This window comes from Myxine glutinosa, chromosome 1 (assembly GCF_964187855.1).
Source record: "Myxine glutinosa chromosome 1, kmMyxGlut1.1, whole genome shotgun sequence".
In the NCBI taxonomy this organism is placed as follows: domain Eukaryota; kingdom Metazoa; phylum Chordata; class Myxini; order Myxiniformes; family Myxinidae; genus Myxine; species Myxine glutinosa.
The window spans coordinates 314,964,141-314,990,399 of NC_136261.1; the positions used below are offsets into that span (position 1 = coordinate 314,964,141).

At 41.9% G+C, this 26,259-nt stretch overlaps 1 protein-coding gene across 10 annotated transcripts in view; it reads left to right on the forward strand.

Moving 5' to 3' along the window:
- The window catches only part of LOC137440265 (nuclear factor 1), a 409,428-nt gene that overhangs the window by 91,627 nt on the left and 291,542 nt on the right, over window positions 1-26,259 (forward strand). The window lies entirely within an intron of this gene.

The following is a 26,259-nucleotide window of genomic DNA, read 5'->3' on the forward strand; positions in this document are numbered from 1 at the left end:
CATGTTCAAGCAACACCAATTTTAGTATGATGTTTATGGGGGAAGCATCCATGTGGAGATAGTGAACTGAATTTTTTTTTTAAGGCAGGTAGCACAATTTGTTGAAGAATAAAGAAATGCGAGAAGACTATTCTCAAACACCAACCTAGTAGTACGGCAGATAGGTGAAATATTTGAGAGAATTGTGACTTTGATGATACAAGAACGAGAGTTGGCACACAGTTAGAGTGTGCCCTAAGGAAGATATTTGGCTATAGGGCCATCGCAGATTTGTCCTGTGACAACAATGGCGGCCATTTTTCAAAATGGCCTCCATTGCTTGTTATTTTACATATATTTGGTACATTGCTGTGTATAAACTGTTGTTGTGGTCACACAAGCTTGACATTTGGCACATAATTAAAGACCCGTAACGATAGGGTTATCATATATTTGTCCTGTGACAACGATGTTTTAAAAATGGCCGCCATTTATATGGTATATTATGGTGTACAAGTGAGGTACCCGCGCTATGCACGGGTGGGAGGCCGGAAGCAAACAGGCAATGCAGAAACGGCAAATGCTAAAGCATGAAACCAATAAATCCCACATTCCTGTAGCACCTTCAGTCGCACGTCAGACATGGACAGCAAGTTCGTGAAGGACTTCCATGAAAAACGTACCAGTTCGCAAACAAACAGGTACATTTGTTCCATACCCAGTCAATGGCGAATCTGCATATGGCGATCCGCAAATTCACGTTTAGAAAGTAGAAACCATCACGGCATTTCGTCATTCACTTGAACTCGATATCTATTTTTTTCATTCCAAACAGCATAACTCCAATCACAAATTAAACAACATTAATATAAAAAATAAACTTTTAACAACATTCATGACATAAACAAATATTAAAATCCTGATGTGAAATTCCGTATGGTTGGGTGAACACAATTACGAATTCAAAATCGTAATTGTATTCACTCAATTCCAATCATGAATTGATATTTTAACAAAACGATTAACACGATTAACGTTTAACGATTTAACATTACGATTGAATGATGGTTGTATTTGGATATTATCAAACCCGCGCATTGCCGTCATCTGTCCACTTCCGCATTTTCATAATTGTCATCAAAATCTAAACAGTATTTGTAGAATTTCAATAAAAGCCACATCACTGTTCATATCAGTAAATATTATTCCATCGTGTTTGGAAAAACTGGAAAATTGGAAAACTTGGAAAAATTGGAAAAACTATATAGGTAGCCTATTTTACTCCCAGGGGTCCCAGGAATACCCACCCAAAATATCGTTGCGATCTGTTGAGCCGTTTTTGCGGTACCTTCGAACGGAGAGACTGACATTTGGTGAATTATAGTAAGATGGTGTATGGTATATGGTATATTAATTTGTATAAACTGTTGTTTGAATCATACAAGCATGGTATTTGGTACACAGATAAATATTCTGACTATTAGTCATCACAGACGTGTCCAATAAAAATAGCGCCCAATTTTTAGTACGGCAGATAGGTGAAATATTTGGGAGAATTGTGCCTTTGAGGATACAAGCACGAGAGTTGGCGCACAGTTAGAGTATGCCCTAAGGAAGATATTTGGCTATAGGGCCATCGCAGATTTGTCCTGCGACAACAATGGCGGCCATTTTTCAAAAAAGGACAAATCTGCGATGGCCCTATAGCCAAATATCTTTCTTAGGACATACTCTGACTGTGTGCCAAATGCCATGCTTGTATCATCAAAGGCACAATTCCTGCACCTATCTGCCATACTAGAGATGCAAATAGAGTTCACATAAGTGGTATTCTGTGTTTACGCAAGTTAGCAAAACGGCTGTGTCCTACTCGTTGGGAATGAGGCCCTTATTACAGTAAAGGAACAGATGTTCTCATTAAGATGTACCTGCAATTTTAACTGCATCATTGTAAATTTTAGTGAAATTGGCGAAGAAAGCCAGGGCGAAGGAAGATCGATCGGGAAGCGCAGTTTTTGGGTTGTTTGTAAATCACTTGTTGTTTTTTAAAGTTTGTTTATACATTCTGTCTCTTTTGCATGTAATCGTCCCTTTTGAGACCTGAACGTAATACAATTAAAGTTAACAAACACGGTAAATATCTTGCTGCAGTTCATCATTTGTCTGCTATGTAAAGTTATTATTGGCAAACTTTAGAAACAAAAGTTCTGATACATTGGTTTATTTTAGGCATTTAATTTTTTTTTTTGTTGTTATGAGTGAGAATATTAAACTGCATAATAATGCTGAAGAAGAATTGGGAGAGAAGGACACTTAGAAGCATTCTGGTTATTTCTCTTTTTTTAATGGAATAAGGTTTATTTGCATTTGCAGTATTTTTATGGTGAAGCCCTTAGGGCAATGCCATCTGGAACAGCATGTATGTATGTATGTATGTATGTATGTATGTATGTATGTATGTATGTATGTATGTATGTATGTATGTCTCTTCTGCCGACTTTTTGCGAGTTTATTCCATTTAAAATTCGTTTTCTCTGCAACTTTTGGTCCGATTGACACAAACTTTCACCATAGGAGCGCCTCCTCCTGAACAATTTTTAATGATAATTATGACGTCATAGGTCACGTGGTACAGGCGCCATCTTGGAAACACCGAAAAACTTTGTACTGCTATATCTCCAAAACCGCTCCATGGAAAAAAAAAATGAAAGGTGGCTCATTGTAAAGTACTCCCCATTGGGAATAACATATGTTAATGATGATGTCATTGGTGCCTTCATTATGACGTCATAAATCGACATGTACAATGCTTGATCCAATCAGTATGAAATTTCTCCAGCTATGCCATTGTTGGACTATTAGTCTTGTTTCTTTTTCATTTGCATTTACTTACGATTGTTGTTTTTCTTCAAGTGTGTGTGTGTGTGTGTGTGTGTGTGTGTGTGTGTGTGTGTGTGTGTGTGTGTGTGTGTGTGTGTGTGTGTCCACATCTACGGCATCCTGTGCAATCCGTAATCTGTTTTTTTAAACTCTCGAATCATATGTTTTGGGTGAGAAATAGAGCTGGTGGCGTTAATTTGTGCGGACTATGTTAACCTGCAAATAGAATCTTTTGTACTCTTTTTAAACCACAGTTTCAGCACGTTGGTTAATTTAGTCACGAGAACCAATTTGTTCGGGCTTTCTCTCTTTGTGGGTGGCAGATGATGCCCAAAACCCAAAGTCTGATAAATATTTATTTGATAGCTTAAGTTAATTGAAGGGGCACAAGGTGGAAGAAGACAGTTGAAAAATTGACTGGCATATATCCAAGGGCAGAATAACAAGGAAGAATAAAATTTCAACGAAGATGCAAAATTCTGAAAGTACAACGGGCAGAATTCAGACGAATTAAAAACAGACCTGGCCTTACATCCTCGAGAAATGTAGATGGAAGTTTAACAAATTTTAGGAAACCATTTAACATACAGAAGAAAAGGATAAGAAGCAGAGAGGTCCTGAATTCAAGCCCCTGTTATCCGTCCAATTAACACCAGGTTGGTTGACTCAGTCCGTCATCCTTCCGAGGTCGGCAAAATGAGTACCAGCTTACTGGTAATGGGGGGCACTGCATCAGCGGCACAGCTGCACTTCCATAAACGAGGCAGCCAAGCAGCATCAGGCTCGATACGAACCACCAGCAGCATGTGGGAGGGTTGAATTGCAACTATTTAAGCTCCGGTTATCTGGGAATTTACACCACAGCCAATAGCCATGACATCATGGCAAAGGCATTCTGCAATTGCAATAAGCTTCATTGTTTATCTATATTGCCCACAATAGCCTTGGAACTCGTCATGGTCGTATGCTCGCCAACTTTCCCAACAATTTATATTTCATTCCCATCTCATGCGCTCATTGGCTCCTCTGAGCACTTCCTCACCTCGTCTCCACCACGAATTATTTACCCGCCATTGCTAACGGCAGCAGAAACTCTACACGATGGCTTACCTTTTCGCACTGACTAGGCCTTCATCTTTAACTCCACTTGAACTTCAAACCCTGACCCTGTTTTCATTTCCTCGTTCGTTGTCTTTTCCACCGACGCATTCCTTTCTGCCTGTCGCTCTTCTGTCCCACCACAAATCATTGATAACCAATGACTGTAATGCAGCAATCACAGAAAAGCAACTCATATTATCTGCCTGCTTCGCAAATCACTCTCCTTGGATTACGTGTTGTTTCAAAGGGCCCACAACCGTTGCGCTTCAATCCTCAGATATGTTCGGGTTTATCATCATACTTCCATCCAGTGAGCCCCTTTCCCTGCATTTGCCATCATCTATAATCTGGTTGTTTTCACTCATTCACAACAACAACTCTTTAGACTTTGCTTGACATCAGTATTTGCTCTAAAGAAATCTATGCTAACCTCTGTCAACCCATTCCATGTGTTTGCAAACAAACACGTAATACGAGACAGCATTTCCTCCTGTCCTTCAAATATGTAACTTGCAGATAATATTGACCCCATCTACTGTGGGCGGGGCTCGACATGGGTGCTGACTTCTGAAAATGTTGGTCTGCCAAATTTCCTCCACTCGTATCTGCCCTATTCACTGGGTCTCCGGCTGAGAGGCAACTCTCTTCCTTGCAGAAGACGGTCATTGTCATCCGGCTTTGATTCCTCGATAAACTGTCGGATTGGTGCTACGCAGACCAGTCCGATATAGCATCTCAAACCTACAGGAATGGCGGTCCACCAGCAGTATAGCTCTGCTGTCCTATTCATAAACCTCCTCGTATCAGTCCAGCAGTTTTGCTTTTCAGCCGATGTATTACGTGTGCAATAGATCTGATTCTGTTACTCAGTGATGAAATAATCCCTTGCTCTTTATCACGAAGCAGGGGTCACAGCCACCTCATGAGACATTTCGCAAGCCTCCTGCATGGTCTGATGCCCTGCTGTTATTTGCCAAGGTCTCTTCCATGGACGTTCAACTGTTCATTTGCTGTCTTCTTCACTGCCTGCGAAAAAAGTGTCATGCTTGACACCCACAACTCCTCATTCATCCCAGTCTATCCAGGGATGCTGCAAGATGGTGTCCAATGCACACTGCTTTTCATTACTAGCATGACATATCTTGATCATTCGAAAATCTGTTATGTCTCTGAAAGTGAGCGTATATATTTGCACATTATGCCAATGTCTTTCCTGTAATCCACGAGCAAGGAGACCCGGCTGTTGCTGCTGCATCTCTCATTGCCACCTGTCAATATCCACTCTTAGTCCATCTGTTGAAATCCGTCCTTGCCAAGTACTCTGTTTTTGCAATATCTATTTGCAAATAGCATTCCACGAATGCACTCATGAAATTTCCTTCCCAATCTCTCACTGAGGTTTCAATGAACATTCTCAGTTGAGTCACCAGCAGTAATCTCTTGTAGTGACCATGCAACGCCAATCTGACAAGCAGCAAGATTCAATATGTCAGTATTCTTTGCTGTTCCTGCTATTTTTTGAGCTTAGTACACTTAATCTTGAACCACTGTGAATTATATTTTTTTTCTCCAGGTACCGGTTCGAAATGTTTTTTTTAAACTCCAGGTGGGTGGAGAAGATGTAGCACACTTACCTTAGAGCCATCTCATCAGGCGCTTTGATTCTTTGCCCACCTACAAGCTGTCAGGCTGATACTTCGCTGGCAGGATCCCCTCCCTCCCCCTCTGGAGGGGATGTTGAGCCAGGAATCAGTCTGCCAGCATTAGCTGGTGGACATTAACGATCCCCTATGACAACGTGTTTCGATGAAGAGTCGACATGTTATGACTATGGCCAAATCTTAAATTACTGCCGTAATAAGATTTACAAAGTCCAATCGTGAGCTGGGGCCCTGGCACTTCCTCACCGGCTATGAACTAATATCCGATGGCAGAGCCTGAAATACGACCGGGAGAAGTAATAATAGTGACATACTCTCATGGTATATGTGTATTACTACTTTTATCCACAACGCAAACCAACCCCACAAGCAGAACAACTGACAAGAGACATTACAAAACATGAGCATGACAAATGTTACAAAATGTCGACTGAGTAAATTTTCTAGCAGGAGATAGCAGGACATTGACCACTCGGTACTGACAATATACACGTACACATCATTCATCCGCGGCTCCATAAAGTGTTATGGCCAAGATGGCCTCCCCACTCTCAGCTGTTGCCCGTTCTTCCAAATTCACAACCTTTTCTTTCGAAAAAGTAGATTGTGCTCTCAGACTCCTGGGCATTTCTGAGGACATCGCTGCAAACAGTGGTTTTACTTTCCACCACTGTCGTACAGTTGCCATTGCCACAATATTCGTCTTATTCTGAGTGTGCATATTCAATACTCACTGAATTAGTTCCATTTATTGCACCGTATCGTTCCACTCATTTTTCCTTAAATTAATTCATCTTCACTCGATTATCCTCATCTCATATTCGGCTCCACTTTGACCGTTGCAATTCAATTTTTTAAATGGCATAATTCTTGTTGTTGTTGTTTAACGGTCACAATTATTCCCACTTTCTTGTGGGGTCGGCTGGGGGAAGTTTAGCCGAGGTCTTTCACAAACTGGCTGGCCCAGCCTGATGCTCAACTAAGAATAGCTTTGCAAGGTGCAGGCGAGAACTGGTCCACTCTTCGCGAAGGACACGGTGGGATATTTGACGTCCACCAACTAATGCTGGCAGACCGGACACCTCGTTGAACATCGATTTGAGGGACGACATGCATACACATTGTGCCTTGCCCTGCTTCTGAAACACCAAGATGGCAGTTTATAGCTAGGCCGAGATTTGAACCTAGGCTAGACAGCTCAGAGTTGAATATACTTACTTTTAGTCGAGACTGTATTGCCATGGTATAATTCTGGCTCGATGTTAAAAAAATTAACTTTGTTGGCAAAATATCAGTTGACTTGATGCAGTTTTGGGTTGATCTGTGCAACATTTGATGAATCATTATTTTATTGAAATGTTGTAGGTTCGTCCTTGATAAAGGGGATGAATCGGTGAATTGAATCTCCATTGGTCCAAACTGTCGATACAAACCAAGATTGCTTTCTAAAATTGCCTTAAACATCACAAAGGTCCACAAGGTGAAACTAGGCCCACACACATTGATTTTGAGCCAACTTTGGGCTAACATGATTTTTCCTAACAAAGATTATGAGCACTTGATTTGAAATTTGGTTTAATCCGATTTGATCTTCATAACCAATGGGGCTGTGAGGCAATTGCAGATAAGGAAGGGTCTTATTGAATATCAATGTGGTTAACAATAAAGAGAATTTGGAATCATCTTCAAAGCCTTCTCATGCGAAAGACATACCATGCGGAATCTTGACATCCACATTGCAGTTAAAACATCTCGCTTCATATTTTCTTCTCAAGTTCAGCGGCGTGCAGGTTTCCCGAAATTGGAATTGCCACCTCATGCTTTTATAATAATACAAGGGGACAGCCATTTTTTTTAATGCTCAAACAAGGAAGCAGCAGTTGCTAATGTTAAAGTCTTGGGTGTAACTCAGCTGAGATTGGTTTAGACCCAGAGTGGACGCTCTAAGCATTACACGACCGGGTTCAGTTGAATGTAAGATGCTTCAATGCAGTTTTGATCATTGGAAAAATGTAAGCGGTCAATACAGGCTTTAGCTTTGGCCCGGCCGTGTCGGGCACTGACAGAAACAGCAACTGCATTGATTCCATTGGTGAACGCACCACGATCCAGATCCTAACCCTAACCCTAACCCTAACCCTAACCCTAACCCTAACAACCCTAACCCTAACCCTAACCCTAACCCTAACCCTAACCCTAACCCTAAATGACTCAGATAATGTGATGCATACAGAAGTGCCTGGCCTCAAATGTGACCTAAAAGCCCTTTGGCAAAATAAAATGAAGCAGCTCCTTTTGAGGCTCTCGTCGAACTCAGGTCTACTTCGAATGGTTTTTGCACCACTTCAGGCAACACTGGCAGGCTTGTTATGAACTCGATCACCTTCAAACTTTGAAATGCGCGCGAGAAAATTTTATTTTCCCCACATTGCGCTCTAACATCAGCACTATCCAGATCCCCGCCGGTAGTCGTTCCAACAATGGTTGCTTGTTCCGAAAATCTAAGCACACACTATTAGCAGGCTCACTTTCAGCCTCCTCCTGAGAGGTTTATTTTAAAAGAACAAATAGGGGCCTTTTCATTGCTTATTAACTCCAATTCTTCACTTGTCCTACCATACTCTTTGATTGATGTGACCAGTGAGCCAATTTGCAGTTTTCATTAACTCTTTAAATGAAGCAATTTCCTTCAAAACAAACTTTCAAAATTGGCATTGGTGTAAAAAAATTTGATTGCATGCTGCCCCTTTTGGGTGGTGGTCTGTCTTAGTAACGTGTTGAGATATCTCTTCCTCTGTAGCTATGTGGGTGGGGAGAATATAGCTTAGTGGATCTGAAATGCAAGTATTGACAGCAAAGTTGGTCACTGCCAAGTATATACATTATACTTTAGCTGGAGAACATCTAAAAATGCCATGGACTCTAATGAATGAGAAAAGAAAAATAAAGCTGGAAGAAAAGTGTTGCTTGCTAGCATCAAGCAGTGCCGCATTAGTCTTAATACAGGAGAAGCCAGGTGGTGGCTGATTGGGTAAAGACAAAAATGCTGAAATTCTGTGAAATTGCAGGGAGAGTGGAGACTATCGTGCGCCTATGTTTATTTGTATAACATGTTATTTTCCCGCCAAATCTGTGGCCCTTCTGTCGCCAGCAGCTGGGGGGCAGATGTTTCTACGTGGCGGCATGTTCGTGCAAAAAAGCCTCCACACAGAAAGGCCCCTGAGCTGAAGCAGCTGCACAAAGTTTCCCATCCTTCTTTTTACTATCCGTCGGCCTCAGTTACAATCCTAGCTGTGCAGCTGTTGATAATGATGGCACATCGCAGAACTGATGTGGCTTATGAGCGGTTGCTTACAACGCTAGGGCTGGCTGGATTGTCCAGATGTATGCGTACTCGCCTCTGAGATGTCTAGCCTGTGTTTGAATCTCAACACAGCTATAAACTGCCATTCTGGTGTTGTGTATGCACAGCGAGGTACCAATGTGTGTTCTGTCCCACCGTTGACGTTAAACCGGGTGTCCCATCTGACAGCATCAGCTGGTGGCCTTCACAAAGAGTAGGTGAGTTACCGCCAGCACTCTGAATTTTTTTTAAATTCCAGCACACTCAGTCGAGTATACCGCATCGGAGTAGTGACCCCTCCAGGAGTGTAACCCCTAGCCAATGAAACTGCCTTAATGAAACTTTCAAACTTCGGTCTTTAAAACTTCTTTAAAACTTCTTTAAAAACTTCTTTAAAACTTCGGTCCCCATGTGTTTTATACCTCCCCCCCCCCTCCCCTTCCCACGCCTCCTGCCCCCAAGCCCTCTCCCTCCCACACTTCTCCCTGCTCTCAAATGTTGTGGTTGTGTGCTTCCCCTTCTCTCCCCATCTTGGCTTCCGCTCCCTCTTTTTGTATATTTTGTTTGTCTGGTTGATTTGTTTGTGAAATAAATGTTAGCTCTTTCACGAGCCTCGATTCAGTATACAAAAAAAAACAAAAAAAAAAAAAAACTTACAACGACATACAAGAAAACATTTGACCATCTATTAATCACATCCATATTTGTGGTTAATCCACTGTGACACAACTAATGAGGTTTTATAATCGGCCTGTAAATTCACAAATAATTAATTTTTCCTTGAATTTCTTAAATATATATTTTTCCATTCTTGATTTTTCTTGCATTCCTACAGTGTTCCACCCAGCTAATATTGTTTCACTTTTGAATAGCCAAGATGGCTGAATGGTGGTCTCAATTGGGCTTCATTTGATCCGAAATGAGGAAGCGTCTACATGGAGAATGTGATGTCATAAAGATCATGGAACATGCTCTCATTAGGAATTTTATTTTGATTATGGGCCATCGTCCTAGTGTGTATGGGCCATATATATATATATAGAGAGAGAGAGAGAGAGAGAGAGAGAGAGAGAGAGAGAGAGAGAGAGAGAGAGAGAGAGAGAGAGAGACAGAGAGAGAGAGAGAGAGAGAGAGAGAGAGAGAGAGAGAGAGAGAGAAAGAAAGAAAAGAAAGAAAGGAAGAGAGAAAGAAGAGAGAAGGAAGGAAAAGAGGAGGAAAAGAAAAGGGGCAGGGGTTTGGAGGAGATGGGATGTAGAGGAATATGTAGGTTATTAGTCTCCCTTTTTTGCATATGTAAAGCGCCTTTGGGCTTCTTGAAAAGCGCTATACAAAATAAATGAATTATTATTATTATTATATGACCCATTGAACCAGCTGGTATTCTACAATTACATATATCTAAATAATGCCATTGTATCTTTCAACCAATGTTGGGTTTCCTTTGCTTTATTTTTTCATACTACATTCAAATAAATTATCCCTTTGATGGGCCCGTCCCTGTGTTATCCTCAAGGATGAGTGGACCATGAAACAGGACAACAACAATGTGAGCTTGGTGAATGTATGAGAGTATGCTGTGCATGCAATTTGATTCTGGTCTTACCTATCTCTCCAAATGGTCAGTAGTTATCAATGAAATGGTATGAAGTTGTCATTGATAAAATACACACTGCTCAAAGTATCTACAGTGCAGCAGAGCATCTGGCCTCAAAATGATAGCACAATTAAGATTTCCAATTGGATAGTTTTATTGTTCACAATACAGCAATGTGTTCATCAAATATGAACAATATTTGTTCATAGCATCAAACACAGCATCAAATATTCCCTTAGGATTAGTCATGCAATTTCCTATTGCTGCTTGGCCTCCCTGGTTGATTTGACAGTGCTGTGATTCATCACAGTTTGAATCACTGCGGTCCTTTATGGTGAGGGTTGCAAACTGATGGTTGCCAATGGACTCCTCGGTTCAGGCACAGTGTCTTGCTCTTCAACTCCTCTGTCAAGTCAAAACATTGTGTTTCTGAATGGTCTCAATGGTACCGATTTATTTTTCGATGCGAAATCTAGGCTCATGGAAGAACGACAAGATGGAGTGTAAAAAGGCGATGCACTCAGAGTGAGGCAACGGGTTGACTCAACAAGCACGAGAATGAACAAAGAGAGAGAGGGAGAGAGAGGAGGGAGGAAACACAGTAACCTGCAACTAAGAGGTTTGGGTTAGGTAGGGTTAATGGGGTAAGGATCGATCTCGGGTAGGGATGGGGCACGGGGGAGAGATGACATGATATGGCGGTGCTTGAAGACCTGGAGGGAAGAGTTATTGAATCATCTCTGTGAGGAAGTTCAACAAGAAAAAACGGAGGAACATAATACTGTAGCGGAGGCAGTTGGAAAGCCTTGACTTTGTGAGTTTCACCAGGAGGAGTTTACTGGAGGGACATGTGCCTAATGGAGATGGTCGGAGAGCTGGGAAAGCAGAGGGAGCTAGGCCTGAGGAGAGGTGGTAAAAAAAAAAAGCAGAGTCAATGCCATGGAGTGGACCATGCCATAAGACCATGGAATGAAGGTAACACATATGTACCCACCCTTGGTTATCATTTACAGCATAAATAAGCCAGTGCTGTAGTTGTATTTTTTTTAATTTTTTTTGTTGGTATACAAGATTGAGGCTCGTGAAAGAGCTAACATTAATCACACAAAAAGTCAAACCGACACATAAAACTTATAATAAGGGGAGCGGTAGACAAGATTGGGAGAGAGGGAAGGACACAAACACAACGTTTGAGAGCAGGGACATCGAGAGAACTGTGGGAGGGAGAGGGCTTGGGGGGAGGTGGGAGAGGTATAAAACATATGGACACTGCAAGGACTTCCAGGAAAAAAGTTCGAAGTTCAAAAAAGTGGATTTGGGGTAAAAATTAGCGGGGGTAGAAAAGATCAAGGTTTTGGATGGGGGAAGATAAGAGATGGTGGTGAACAGCTGTTTTAAAGACCTGGAGGGTGGAGTGGGATTGAAGGGAGTGGGGGAGTTTGTTCCAGAGGCGGGAGAAAAGAGGAATGAAGGAGTGAAGGTGAGCACAGAGCCTATATTTTGGCAGTTTAACCATAAGAGGGTTGCTGGCAGATCTTGTGCGACCTGTAGGAATATTTGGGGGACAGAGCACAGAGAGAGCTGGGGGAGCAAGGCCGGAGAGGAGTCGGTAGAAGACAGAAAGACCACCAACCTGCCTGCGGTGAGTGAGTGAAAGGCCCTCGGAGTTAGCTTCATCGTAGGAGATTCCAATGATTCTGAAAGCTTTGGTTTCAACAGCGTGAAGCCGAGCTAGGTGTGAACATTCCTTTTTTTTGACCATTGTTCCTACCTTAAGGGCAGATGTAAACAGCGAGTATTCAGTATGCCAGTCATGGTTACGAGGAAAGTTTTCACCCCATGTGTTGCCAGAAGAAAAGCAAAGCCAAATGCTTCAGACCCATGGAAAAATATTCCAGTAATCTCCAGAAGCTTTGAATCCAAAGAATGCATATAATAAACCTCTGAAGCCTCTTTGCACCAGAATCCAGAATCGTCGTCTTCGTCTCAGTGAATAGTAACACTCTTCCACTCAGTTGATAGACGAGACTTAATTTCCAGGTACAAAAATGCACTGAACAGCTTTTCCATAAGATTCTATTGGTACGCAATATGATGGATGTGTGTAGTATGAAAAATGAAAACGAAAAATACGAAAAATACACAATAAGAAATATGAAAATATTAAATAAATATATATTAAATTAAATATCTGAATATAATATTAATTATAATAGAATAAAAAAACCAATTAATTAGTTTAATTAAAATGAAAATTAATTTAAAATAAATAAATGATATTAAATAAAATAGAAAATATAAAAATATATGAAAAAACACAATATGAAAAATGTATGGAGTATGGCACTAACAATCAATGCTTGAAACCTCAAAAAAAGAAAAAAACCATCATAATTTCATAAAGGCTGCCCTGTAGTTGTATTTATTACCTTGTGGTGTTGTAACATCTATTTTTGGACAACCACCAGAGTAGTAGGGCACCGTCAATGTCATATTGCTCAATGGCCGCCCGAGCGCTTCATTTTCCATACAATCGTTGGCATGTTTGGCATTTCCATCGGAGTATTTTCCACATCCTGCTGGGATTCCCGATTTAAACATGAAATCCCCAATACTGTTGATTTGTCCATTGTCTACTGTTCTCACAATTCATGTAAAAGTATACCGGTGGTCTCGTCATGTCCTTGTTATGCATGTAATAAAATATGGACAAGCTCCTCCATGAGCCTTACATCACTGCAATAAAAGTCCAGGATATTTGAAACACTAGATTATGAAGAATGATGCTCGAAACATCCTCCTAATGCCTTTCTCACGACACAGAAAGCATTAGAGCTACTGAAAAAGTTATGAGTTTTGCTAATTACATGGTTAAAATAATATAATAATGTTTGGAGAGAATGTTTTCAAACTTCGACTCAACAAAAGGAGGAAGCGGTAATGAGCTGATAATTGCACTGTTCTCACTCTTTGGTCGGTTCAAATATTTTTCCTACCACCATGGATTAACAACAGTTACGTCAATTTCCAGGTGAAACGTGGGGCAAACCTCTTACTGTTGCTTTTGTAACAAGATCGAAGTACCGTAGTTGTTCAATAAAGAATGCGATCGAATATGTTACAAAATAGCTTTTAACTTTTAACCACCATCTCTTGTCTTCCCCCATCCAAAACCTTGATCTCTTCTACCCCCGTTAATTCACCCCAGATGCATTTTTTATTTGAAATACCGAATTCTTTCTTTCCTGGAAGTTCTAGCAGTGTCCATGTGTTTTATACTTCCCCCCGCACCCCTCCTGCCTTCCCATGCCTTCTCCCCCCAAGCCCTCTCCCTCCTACAGATCTCCCATATCCCTGTTCTCAAATGTTGTACTTGTGTGCTTCCCTCTCTCTCACCGTCTTGTCTCCCGCTCCCTTTATTATATGTTTTTTTATGTGTCCGTTTTTTTTTGTGATTGATGTTAGCTCTTAGACGAGCCTCGATCATGTATACAAAACAAAACAAAACAAAAACTTTTTTGTCTCTGGCAGTTGAAGCCTTAAATACGGTTGGCAGGATAGCTCAGAGATAGCGTACGTACCTTCGGGTTTTTTGCCTGGTTTGAATCTTGATTCAGCTATAAATTGTAGGATTATTTCTTATGTGGGCAGAGCATTGCATCACAAAGTGTGCCATCCATCTGATAAATGTGAAGCTGGGCATCCTGTCTGCCAGCGTTAGCAAATGATAAATTTGTTGACTCGCATATCTTTGAGGCCTCTTTTGTTAGGCCCGTGGTGTCTTGCTCTCTCTCACAGTTTTATTTCAACTCTAATTCGATCTCATTTCATTTTTCACAGTCGCTAACATGGTTTTAGACTCAGTCAAGCATTGCCAACAACAAATGGTCATTGAAAATCCCATGGTACCTTTTGAAAAGAACAGGCCTTTGCATCTCTTTACCCTGGCTATCTTCCAAGTTCCTGTCTTAACGTGGATGGTCGTCGCATCAGCAGCACAGCTGCATGTCAGTAATGATGCAACAAGTAGATCAAAGTCGTAATTGAATCTTCGTCGACTATGCCATCATGCAAAGGAGGGTTAAACCCCGGCATCAGTTGATATCTCAGAAAAGCTCAACGAAAAACAAGGAGTACAGCAAATCAAAAGATATATAAAGCACAAATAATATATGAAGCAAAAATACAAGTAGGGATTTAGAAAGATGAGTAATTAAATAGGGAAATTCAAATACATTTGAAAACAATGCCCGTGGCACGGTACAAGAGCTTAGAAAGTCTTGTTTTACTTCCCATGAACTTACTGGTGTAACATAATGAACTCAACGGTGGAACAGATATCCTGCTTGATCCAAAGCTTGCCAAAACCTCATGTTGCTATCTTTATGTGAGATTTGTTGGCACTGCCAGTTAATTTCAGAGCCAGCTACACTCCTCCCCACATCTCCCACCACACTCCCATTCCTCTGTCTGAGAGTACCACGGCCATATTGCTTGTTACTATATTTCCTCCAAGTTCTGATTGGCCAAACCTTATGATTGGACAGACCTTTAAGAAAGAGGCACAGACTTCTTGATCAGGGGAACACTTGGCAGTCGGTATTCAACAATAATGTCGAATCACTTGGATATTTTGATCAGGAAAATGAACTTGGCACAAATTGTATAACATGTAACTCTGATTCGTCCAAATACACTGATTTTATCAACCTGCTTGACTTCATGGCTCTTCATACAAGAGATGATAAAATTAGATGAAAAACTTTTTCCCAGAAATGCCTTTTAAATGTAATTGTGACATTCGACAAAAGTTAACATTCAAGATAAAGCCTTCAGAAAACCATGCGAGCATGAATTTGGGGGAGTGATGTCCGCAGGTAAAACTTGAAATAAAAGCAATTGCCTTTACTTTGGAGAAACTTCAGTGTTTTAATGAGATTTCACTTTGGAACAAAGCAAATTCAGAAGAATGTTAAATTCATAATTAAGCATATCAAAATCGGTAAGTCAAAAAAGGAATCCTACTTCCTTAATGTATCGATTGTTATTCAAGGCCTTCAATGCAGAATGAGTTACCCCACACATCCATCCATTCCCCATTATTTTCCTTCTTCCTACTCTTATCTCCTCCCAACTTTCCTTTCTTTCTTTCCTCGTTATTCGAACACTTCCCCATGCAGTACATTCTTTAATCTATTCTTCTTTCTCTTCCCTTCCATATCTTTTAATTCATTGTTTACATGATGAATGTACGCCGCCTTATTATTGCTCAACATATGTGTTGAAAGTTATTTCTTTTTGACTATTACATCTTTGAACATTATGGCATTTGTTAAACATTAAAACATAATTTACCTGTAGAGTAAGGTGGAGAAGAGATGACCCTCGCCCTCCCCCACTTCAGTATACTGAACAAAAGTGAGAAGAATGTATGTATATGGAGGCATACATACATACATACATACATACATACATACATACATACATACATACATTTATACATACATACGTGTATACAAACATACATACATACATACATACATACATACATTTATACATACATACGTGTATACACACATACATACATACGTGTATACATACAAACTTATGTACATACATACGTGTATACACACACACACACACACATACATACATACATACATACATACATACATATGTACATATGTGTATACATACATACATACATGCACGTGAAGCACAGAGGTATATTACTATACCATTTTAGATTACAAAAGCAAAAGTACCCATGCCCAGTGACGGAAAAAGGATGAAGTTAATCGATCAATTTAAATTTTTTTCATTGACTTAAAAAGGTTAATTTTGCTTGTGTGCTTCCTTCTCTCTCCCCCTATTGTCTCCCGCTCCCTTTATTACATGTCTTATGTGTCTGTTTATGTTTTTTTGTGTTTAATGTGTTAGCTCTTACACGAGCCTCGACTTTGTATACAAAAAACCACAAAAACAATACAAAACAAAAATTGTGTTGCACTCTTAGTTTCACTCAGAGCCAAATCTCTGATCTACTCGTACCACCCACCACAAAATGATGGTGCAACATCGGGTGGTGGAGGTTCATTTATCTAAAAAGGGGGCAAAATATCTTGCTTGCGATATAAAATTTGCATCAACATTATTCATGCCTATTTTCCAGTCATTCCAAAAGTGAATGGTGAGCTTTGCCTGCGTGCGCAGCTTTTCAAACACAATGCGTGAAGCGGCCACCATAAGTGAGAGACGGATTAATGCATGGACAGACAGCACTGTTGGATATATATATATATATATATATATATATATATATATATATATATATATATATATATATATATATATATATATATATACACACACACATAAAATAAAGACTAACAACACAAACTGCAATCTTAATTTCTGACTTTCTTTTTTTTTCTGAAAAATTATTTTCATTTAATTGAAGAAAACCACATAAAACCTATCAACCGATTGTGTGAAGTAAGCATGATTACAGAAGCCCATTCAGGTTCCTGCCCCTGACGACCCTTCCATCATGATTGTGTTCATCAAGCAGCCCCTCCTTGTCATTGCTCTATAATATACAGACCCTGCTCATCTCCATTACTTTCTCTCTCTTTCCCAATTTATGGAATCGCCTTCTTGTGTCTGTCCATTTACACACTTCCCTCCACTGCTTCTGATTGATTCTCGCTGCCATCTTGTGCGATGTCCCATTCTTAGGCACTATGTCTTACTCTCACTCACCCTATTCCGAATCATGACCTCCTCATGTCTGATCCTATTTGGTCATATTTCTAATGTCCACATTTACACAACGTTGTTTCACACCACAACTTTGTCATTATTCTCTCCCATAAGCATCATTTTTGTATCAATAAAAAGTCGTTTTAACTGTTTTAAGTACTGCAACATTTATTGTAACAAATTTCATCATACTTTAACAAAACTCACCTGCCATCTTTGTGATATCCTGTGTATATGTACTATAAATCATTTAATGGTGTGTCTCCTCGTATGTTTAGCCCTGATAACGTCGGTGTCCTTACAATGAAAAATGGCATCAATAATACAGGTCGTACGAGCCGAACAGAAATATCTCAAGGATTTGTACTATTGGCATGAAATGTAACAAAATATCAATAATAATGAACCTTCCTTGCTTTCACTCGTGAAAATCCATTTGGAGATCTTTTGTTTCATCGGCTGAAACGTTCAAAAGTCATACAATTCTGAGCCAAAACCGTTGTGCTATTTATTGTTGCATTCCTGTGTTGCATTTCACAGTCACTTTTTATGTTACAAACAATATATGAAATTAAATAATTTTTGAGTTGTATCACATAACATAGAGCTAACAATTGATTATTTGATACCAAACTATGAAAAAAAGAAAAATTAGAAAAAAAGAAAAAAAGCTATCCCAGGTGTTGGCTTAGCGGTTAGGGTGCTGGGCTTGGGATCCTAGGATCCTGGGTTCGAATCCCAGTCGATCGCTGAATTAACGCCAGGGGGGTTGACTCAGCCTGTCATCCTTCCGATGTCGGCAAATTGAGTACCAGCTTGCTGGGATGAATGATCACGGTGTGCACCACGATTTAGAATAGGTACACCGCATCCCTGCGCATCGTAAGAGGCGACCAAGGGTTGGCGTCAGGAAGGGCATCCGGCCATAAAAACATTGCCTCAAACAGGGAACCATGATTGTCATGGGGCCCGCAAGGCTTACCCCTGCTCTAGCGGGGAAAATGGCCTTAAAACGATCATTCATTTATTCAAACTATGAAAAATGCACCTTTCATTTTTTTTTTTTTTTTTTGTGTACAGAGTCGAGGCTCGTGAAAGAGCTAACATTTATCAAACAAACAAATCAAACAAACAAGCAAACAAAGTATATAAAAAGGGGAGCGGTCGACAAGATGGGGAGACAAGGGGAGGAAGCACACAAACACAACATTTGAGAGCAGGGACATCGGGAGATGTTTTTGGAGGGAGAGGGCCTGGGGGGAGGCAGGATAGGTATAAAACGCAAGGACACCAAGGACTTCCAGGAAAGAAGTCAAAAGTAACCTCAAAAAAGTGGTTTGGGGTGAAATTAGCGGGGGTAGAAAAGATCAAGGTTTTGGATTGGGGAAGATAAGAGATGGTGGTGAACAGCCGTTTTAAAGACCTGGAGGGAGGAGTGGGATTGAAGAGAGTGAGGGAGTTTGTTCCAGAGGCGGGAGAAAAGAGGAATGAAGGAGTGAAGGTGAGCAGAGAGTCTTGATTTTGGCAGTTTAACCATAAGAGGGTTGCAGGCAGATCTTGTGCGACCTGCAGGAATATTTGGGGGACAGAGCCCAGACAGAGCTGGGGGAGCATGGCCGGAGAGGAGTCGGTAGAAGACGGAAAGACCACCAACCTGCCTGCGGTGATTAAGTGAAAGGCCCTCGGAGATAGCGTCATCGCGGGAGATTCCAATGATTCTGAACGCTTTGGTTTCAACAGCGTGAAAACGAGCTAGGTGTGAGGCAGGAGCACCAGCCCAGAGGGGAGAGCAGTACTCCATTGAGCTGCGGATGAAAGCCTTGTATGTGGTGAGGAACTCAGGTGTACCAAGGAAGGACTTCGCATGACGGAGGATGCCCAGTCGGCGACTGGCTTTGGAGGCCAGCTTGGAAATGTGGTTTTCCCAGGAAAGATCATGGCAGATAGTGAGACCCAAAAGCTTGAGTGACAGAACTTCTTGGAGAGGATTATTCAGAAAGTAGATGGGAGGGTTGTCCAGTCGGTCTTTTCGGAGAGACATCGTAAGAGTGTGAGATTTGTCAGGATTGAAAGACATGTTCCACTTGTTTGCCCAGTCTGTGATTTTGTCCAGGTCTGCAGAGAGTGAGGAGGCTGCAGACTGCCGATCTGAAGGATGAGGAATGGAGCGGCAGAGAGTGGAGTCATCAGCAAAGAGATAGAGAGGATTTTCAAGAGAGTCAGAGAGATCATTGATGAAGACCAGAAAAAGCACAGGGCCCAGAACACTGCCTTGGGGAACTCCAGCCTGTACAGGAAGAGGAGATGAGAGAAACCCATTCAGGGCCACACGCTGACGATGACTAGAGAGGAAGTCCGCCAGCCATGCGTGGAGATTTCCATGGATACCAAAGGAGGAGAGTTTGGTGAGCAGAGCGGGGTGCCAGACCGTATCGAAGGCACGTGATATGTCGAGGGAGACAGCTCTAATTTCCTGTTTGGCATTGAGGACCTCCATCCATTGTTGAGACAGCAGAAGCAGCATGTCGAGAGTAGAGTGACCTGGTCTGAAACCAAATTGTTGATCAGAGATCAAGCCATTGGAGAAGAGGAAAGATTTCATATCCGAAGCAATGATGGATTCCATGACTTTGCTGATAATTGGGAGAAGGCTGATTGGTCTGTAGTTGCTAGGATCTGTTTTTGCACCTTTTTGTGCAAAGCGGTGATGTTGGCTGATTTCCAAGCAGATGGCAGTTGACCTTGAGCAAAAGAGAGGGTGAAGAGAACAGAGAGAGGGAGTGAAAGAGCGGAAGAACAGGATTTTTGGACCCGTGGGCTGATGCCGTCAGGTCCAGTTGCAGAATCAGAGTCGAGGGTTGACAGAAACTTTTCCACCTTGTCAGGAGGAAAGGACACGGAGTCCAGGAGCAGCTGGGTACGACTGGGTATGGTGGGTACAGAGAGGGATGGGTTTGGGACACAAGATTTAGAGGCAAACACAGAGTTGAGGCATTCAGCTTTTTCACGTGCGGAGTCAGCTGTGTAGCCGTTTGAGGTAAGGGAGGGGATGGAGGGGGAAGAAACACCAGAAACAGATTTGACCAGACGCCACCAGGATTTGGAAGAGTGAGCCAGATAAGAGCGTTCGGTCTTGAGAACGGAGAGATATTGTTTCCTGTCTCTCCTGAGGGTGGACACACACTTGTTTCGGGCTTTGTGAAAGCAAATGAGATTTCCTTCCGTTGGATTTGCTTTCCAGGAGACGAAGGCAAGTTGTTTCTGGGCAACAGCCTCACCACAAGATTCCGTGTACCATGGACGGGAGGAAGGGTATGACAACTGAAGACGAGACGGGATAAATCTGTGCATGAGAGAGAGCAATTTACTTTGGAAGAATTCCCAGGCTGAGTTGATGTCAGAGGTGGTAGAGATGGGAGACCAGTCCAGATGATTGATGGCTGCTTGAAGACCGTGCCAGTTGGCCTGAGTGAAATGCCAGACTCGTCGACACTGAGCAGGCTCCCTGAGAATGGTCAGAGAGATGTCCACTTTAACAAGGACATGATCAGATGTTCCGATAGGAGCAGAAGAAGAGCAGCAGACATTTTCAGGGAAGTTAGTCATAACCAAGTCCAGAAGAGAAGATGCTCCGTTGACTGAGATCTGGGTCGGGAAATTGACAGACTGTGTCAGTCCCAGTGAGTCGCAGAAGTCCTTTGCTGAGGAGCCATGGCTGGTGAGAGAGGTACCCACACCCAGCCAACTGGCATGGTGACAATTGAAATCACCACATATGAGGAAGAGAGAGTTGGGATGAGTAGATAGAAGTTGGTCCATATTATCAGACAGCGAGATGTAGATGGAGTCATCACTGTTTGGTGGACGGTACAACACACATATGAACAAGAGGTGGGAGCGAAGGGGAAGCCGTAGCCAGAGGTATTCCTGGGGGTGAGGTGTATAGAGTGCAGTGCAGGGCGAGTGAGGAAGAGAGTTTTTGATAAAGATAGCAACCCCACCTCCAGGACGAGGCTCAGGTCTATCATACCGGAGGAGGGAGTAACCTGGGAGAGATACTAAGGAATCAGAGACATCATGAAGGAGGAAAGTTTCTGTTAAGCAGATCACGTCTGGTTTGACAGAAGCAACCTGTATGGAGAGATCAGTTAAGTTTGAACGAAGGCCCCGGATGTTTGAGGTCCATACCGTTAATGAAGAGGAAGGGGGAGCATTGGATACAGAACAGGGGGGAGGAGGGGTAGGGTAAGATGTGGAAGAGGTGGAAGAGGTAGGGAGAGCTGTTGAAGGTGTGTCAGAGATTTCAGAATAGCTCGGAGAAAGGGAAGGATGGGGCGGACAAAAGGTTTGATGGTGATTGGGTGAGGCACAATGAGGTGTTATTTGAGGAGGGGGGAAGAGCGAGGCAGAAGGTTGGGGGAGATGGAGGTGAGAGTTGGAAGGGGGAAGAAGCGGGGTGGACGCTTTGAGGAGGGGGAGTGAGAGGGGGGAAATTGAGAAGAAATGAGGGTGGGGAGATTTGAAGGGGAGGGGCGAGGGGGGAGTTTGGGAGGGAAGGGACAAGGGGAGGGATTTGAAAGGGATGGGATATGAGGGAGATTTGGAGGGGAGGGGCGAGGTGGAGTCTTGGAGGGGAGGGGTGAGGGGGTAGTTTAGGAGGGAGGGGGCAAGGGGGGAGATTTGAAAGGGATGGGTGATGGGGAGGATTAGGAGGGGAGGGGAAAGGGGGAAGATTTGAAAGGGATGGGTGATGGGGAAGATTTGGAGGGGAGGGGTGATGGGGAAGATTTGGAGGGGAGGGGTGAGATTGGATTTTAGAAAGTGTACGATTAATGGGAAACGAACATTTATTGCAAAATGAGTTTCTTGTGACCTTCGAGTCAAAAATACGTCTAAGGACGCTGGATGGAGGATGGAGTGCAGGAGAGTTTAGGGAATGTAGAAAAAAGGCACTATAGGAGATGGAATTTTTTTTTGGGATGGATAGATTTGGTGAGCAAGTCGAAAGCAGCCTTTTAAAGAAGAAGAAGAAAAAGGTGTTATAATATATGACGGAATACAGAACTTGAGGGGAAAGTGTAAACATTGTAAGGTTAATAACAGTGAAAACTTTCTGGGGAAATGGGGGAGAAACACGTGGTCGAAGAATGAACGAACGAATAAGAATGAATAAACGAATGAGAACAAAGAATAAGAACAGAGAAGGAAATGTTTTTTTTGTTTTTTTTTAGTTGAGATTTACACAAGGAAGTAGGCTATGGGGTGAAAAGACTGGGAAAAGCAGAGAACGAAAGTTATTGGAGCACAAACGACGGACCGCTGAGAGAAAAACAAAGCCTCAAGGTTGTACACTGTACAAGGCCTCAAGACACGACACGAATTAACACGATTTTCAATACAGGTATGAAAGATTTGCACCGAAAATCTTCCTCGGGACACAATATACGTACACACACCATAAAATAAATACAGTTATAACGAAAATACAAATGGAAACAATTACTTAACTTCGATTTCGATGGAGAGCGTGGAAAGCTGCGAATACACGAAACCTCGCCGGCAAGACCGGAAGCGGAAGTCATTCCCTTCCGGTCTTGGCTCTCATCTTGCCTCTCATCATGAGGATCATCAATGTACTCTACTGTACACCGAATGGGGCTGTTGGCAATGGTTATGCTGGGAATTTGTAATTTATCAAGGTGGGAATCTGTAATTTGTTCAGAGTGCCGGCGATAACTTGCCTACTCTTTGCGAAGGACACCGTTGATGTCCCCAAATGTGCAGAAGGGTGCTCCGGCTTATCGTCCTTCTGATCGGCGCACCTTTATCATACAAAACACGAAACACAGAGGGTGAAAGTTTATAGCTGGTCCGAGATTCAAACCCGAGATCAGCTCAAAGGGGAGTGTGCATACCTCTAGGCTAACTTTTCAGCCAAACAATCACTGGTGATAAAGGGGTGCACAATTTAGAGTATAAGTTATATATCTGTCAAAAGTTTTAATGGCATAACCCATAGGGCAATGCCGTCTGGAACAGCGTTTGTCTCTCCGTATGTACGTATGTATGTCCCTTCCGCCGGCATTTTGCAGATTTATTCCCTTTAACATTCGTTTTGTCTACAACCGTTGGTCCGATTGACACGAAATTTTCACAATAGGAGCACCTCCTCCTGTATAATTTTTAATAATTATGATGTCATAGGTCATGTGATATTGGTGCCATCTTGGAAAACTCTTTAAAAATTGCACCTCCATATCTCCGAAACCACTCCATGGAAAATATTGAAAGGTGGCTCATTGTAAAGTACTCCCCATGGAGAATAATATATGTCAGTGATGATGTCATAGGTGCCTAATTTATGACGTCCTAAATCGCCAAGTAGGATGATTGATCCAATCAGTATGAAATTTATTGAGCGTGATTAAGGGATAAATTGGTTGAGAAAAAAAAAATTTATGACATAATCGGTCACGTGGTTCGGCAGCCATATTTTTACGGTGTAGCTCATAGGGCAATGCCATCTGGAAACGGGTTTGTCCATTCGTCCGGTGTATGTATGTATGTGTCCCTCACAATCGTCCACCAATCAGAGCTGAGGATCTGGTCACATGACAGGGGGACAGCAGATCCTCCACTCAGCAGATCCAAGCCCAGATACGCCATTGTTGGACTATCGGTCTTGTTTCCAGGTTCACGACTCCAAATGTTGGCAACAAGCTACGTTCAGGTATCATGATGATATGATATTATCCTGATGTATCAGGGCGCCACCAAAATTAGTCAGATTCATTATTATTGTACAAAAACTTCAAATGGCTTAAACTAAAAAGGCATTGAATGGCAGATCGATAATGCCCGACATTGTCTCAAGTCCCCAAATAATTATATTAAGGGCAATATAGTACAACTATGGTTGCAAGGGTGATATTTTTCTGAAAGACTACCACAGTTACTTTACTACTACCATGTAAGCTTTCTGCCTGAAGGTGTTATGCAAATTAGCACTTCCTCTGCTTCTCACCACATTTACAGCGTGTAGATGTAATCTGCATTTCGTGATAGGACACATCCCTTAGCTGATCTAGGCCCATCTTGTACACAGTGAAAGTGTCTGGCAATCACTCGGCTGATGGCATTTTACCCTACCATGCTACTCGCCCAAAGCCATGACCAATGCTGGCAACTGCATTCGAAATTCCCAGCCAAGAACTGTTTGGTTGTTTGCAAAGAATATTTTTGTTAATAAATCTGTGTATCTCCTCGTAACATTCGTCCATTAATCTCCAGCATATTTTTAGATGTTGAAAATGTTTTTTTTTTACAGTTTTATTAATGTGTTCACGTTGATTTTTTTTAAACTTTGAGATTAATTTTTTGTTCACATCATCTTTGGAAGATGCAACCCAGCTAACACAACACCGTTGGGTCAACGTTGGCATTTGGTCAATTGGTCGCAAGCGCATTGTTGACGTCGGGGTGACGTTGCCTATTGGTTGTAATCGCGACGTCTATTTTCCAATGTTGGCCCAACGGTGTTGTGTTAGCTGGGAAGTCTTCCTCACCCTCTCTCGCTCTTTTCCTCTCGCACATCTTGCTGCGGCTATATTTCAACAAATAACTTGCGTTTTTATTTCCATGTTCATATTCAAAATGTGCTATGACAAAGGAAACCTGCTTGCAGTATCAAACATGATAATTTTTACCTCCGCCACCAAAGGTGGATGGAGGTTATGTTTTTACCCGTGTCTGTTTATTACTTGCCGGAAAAAATTCCGGCAAGTATGTTGGTTGGTTGGTTTGTCTGTCTGTGCGCAGTACTACGTCTATATCGTTGCACATAAAATCGCCATACTTTACACCGATATTTGTCTTGCCCTGGAACAGACTGTGCCCAATTTTTAACTATTTCGGCCCAAGGCCTTCATTATGACGTCATAATTTGATAATTCGACAAGTACAAAACTTCATCCAATCAAGATGCAATTTCTTGAGTGCCACGTCGGCATAAACTGGCGGAGAAAAATAAATGATGACGTCATCGGGCACGTGGTTCGGCCGCAATCTTGGAAAAACCGAAAAATTTTGCACCTCTATATCTCCGAAAGTGCTGAATATAAAAAATTGAGACATTGCTCATTATAAAGAACTCTCCATGGGGAATAAAATATGTTAATGATGATGTCATAGGTGCCTCCATTATGACGTCATAATTCGACAAGTTCAAAACTTCATCCGATCAAGATGAAATTTCTTGAGCATAATCTAGGAATAAATTAGTTTAGAAAACAAATATTGATGACGTCATCGGTCACGTGGTTCGGCCACCATATTTGTCCAAAATGGCCGATAAAAATGTACATTCTGGCAAGTCCTCGGTCTCTGACCAATTTTTCATCTGTCTGTCTGTTTGTGTGTCTGTGAACAAGATATCACTAAGAATTGTTGACGGATTTGGACGAAACCTGCTGCAGAGGTTGCTTATGTGACAAGGAAGAATTGCATCAATTTTGGTGAAGATCTGAATATGAATTCGGATACGAGAATTATTTCGGATACGAGAAACTGTTCAGCCTGGCGGAGGTATGCGCTCTACTGAGTGCCGTTCTAGTTTTTACCTGCGGTCACTGATATCGTGACCATTTTATGAAGCCTCAACTATTGACAGGATGCTTTTCATACTTCACAAACAAATTTGCCCCTGTACAAGGTTCAGCACTAACGGGAAATGTCATGCGAGAAAAGCAACAGCAGTCGAAAAAACCGGGTTAACTGTAGCACACTTTCCCCACCAATTTGGCAGGTAGTGCACCAGATTTGCAGACAGGAACTGACACGCTTTGCGCCAAAGATGTGCTTCTGCATATCACAATAGATGCAAAAGTAATCTGAAGTGTGAAATCAGGAACTCACCTCCTGCAAACCTGCAAAAACATTGT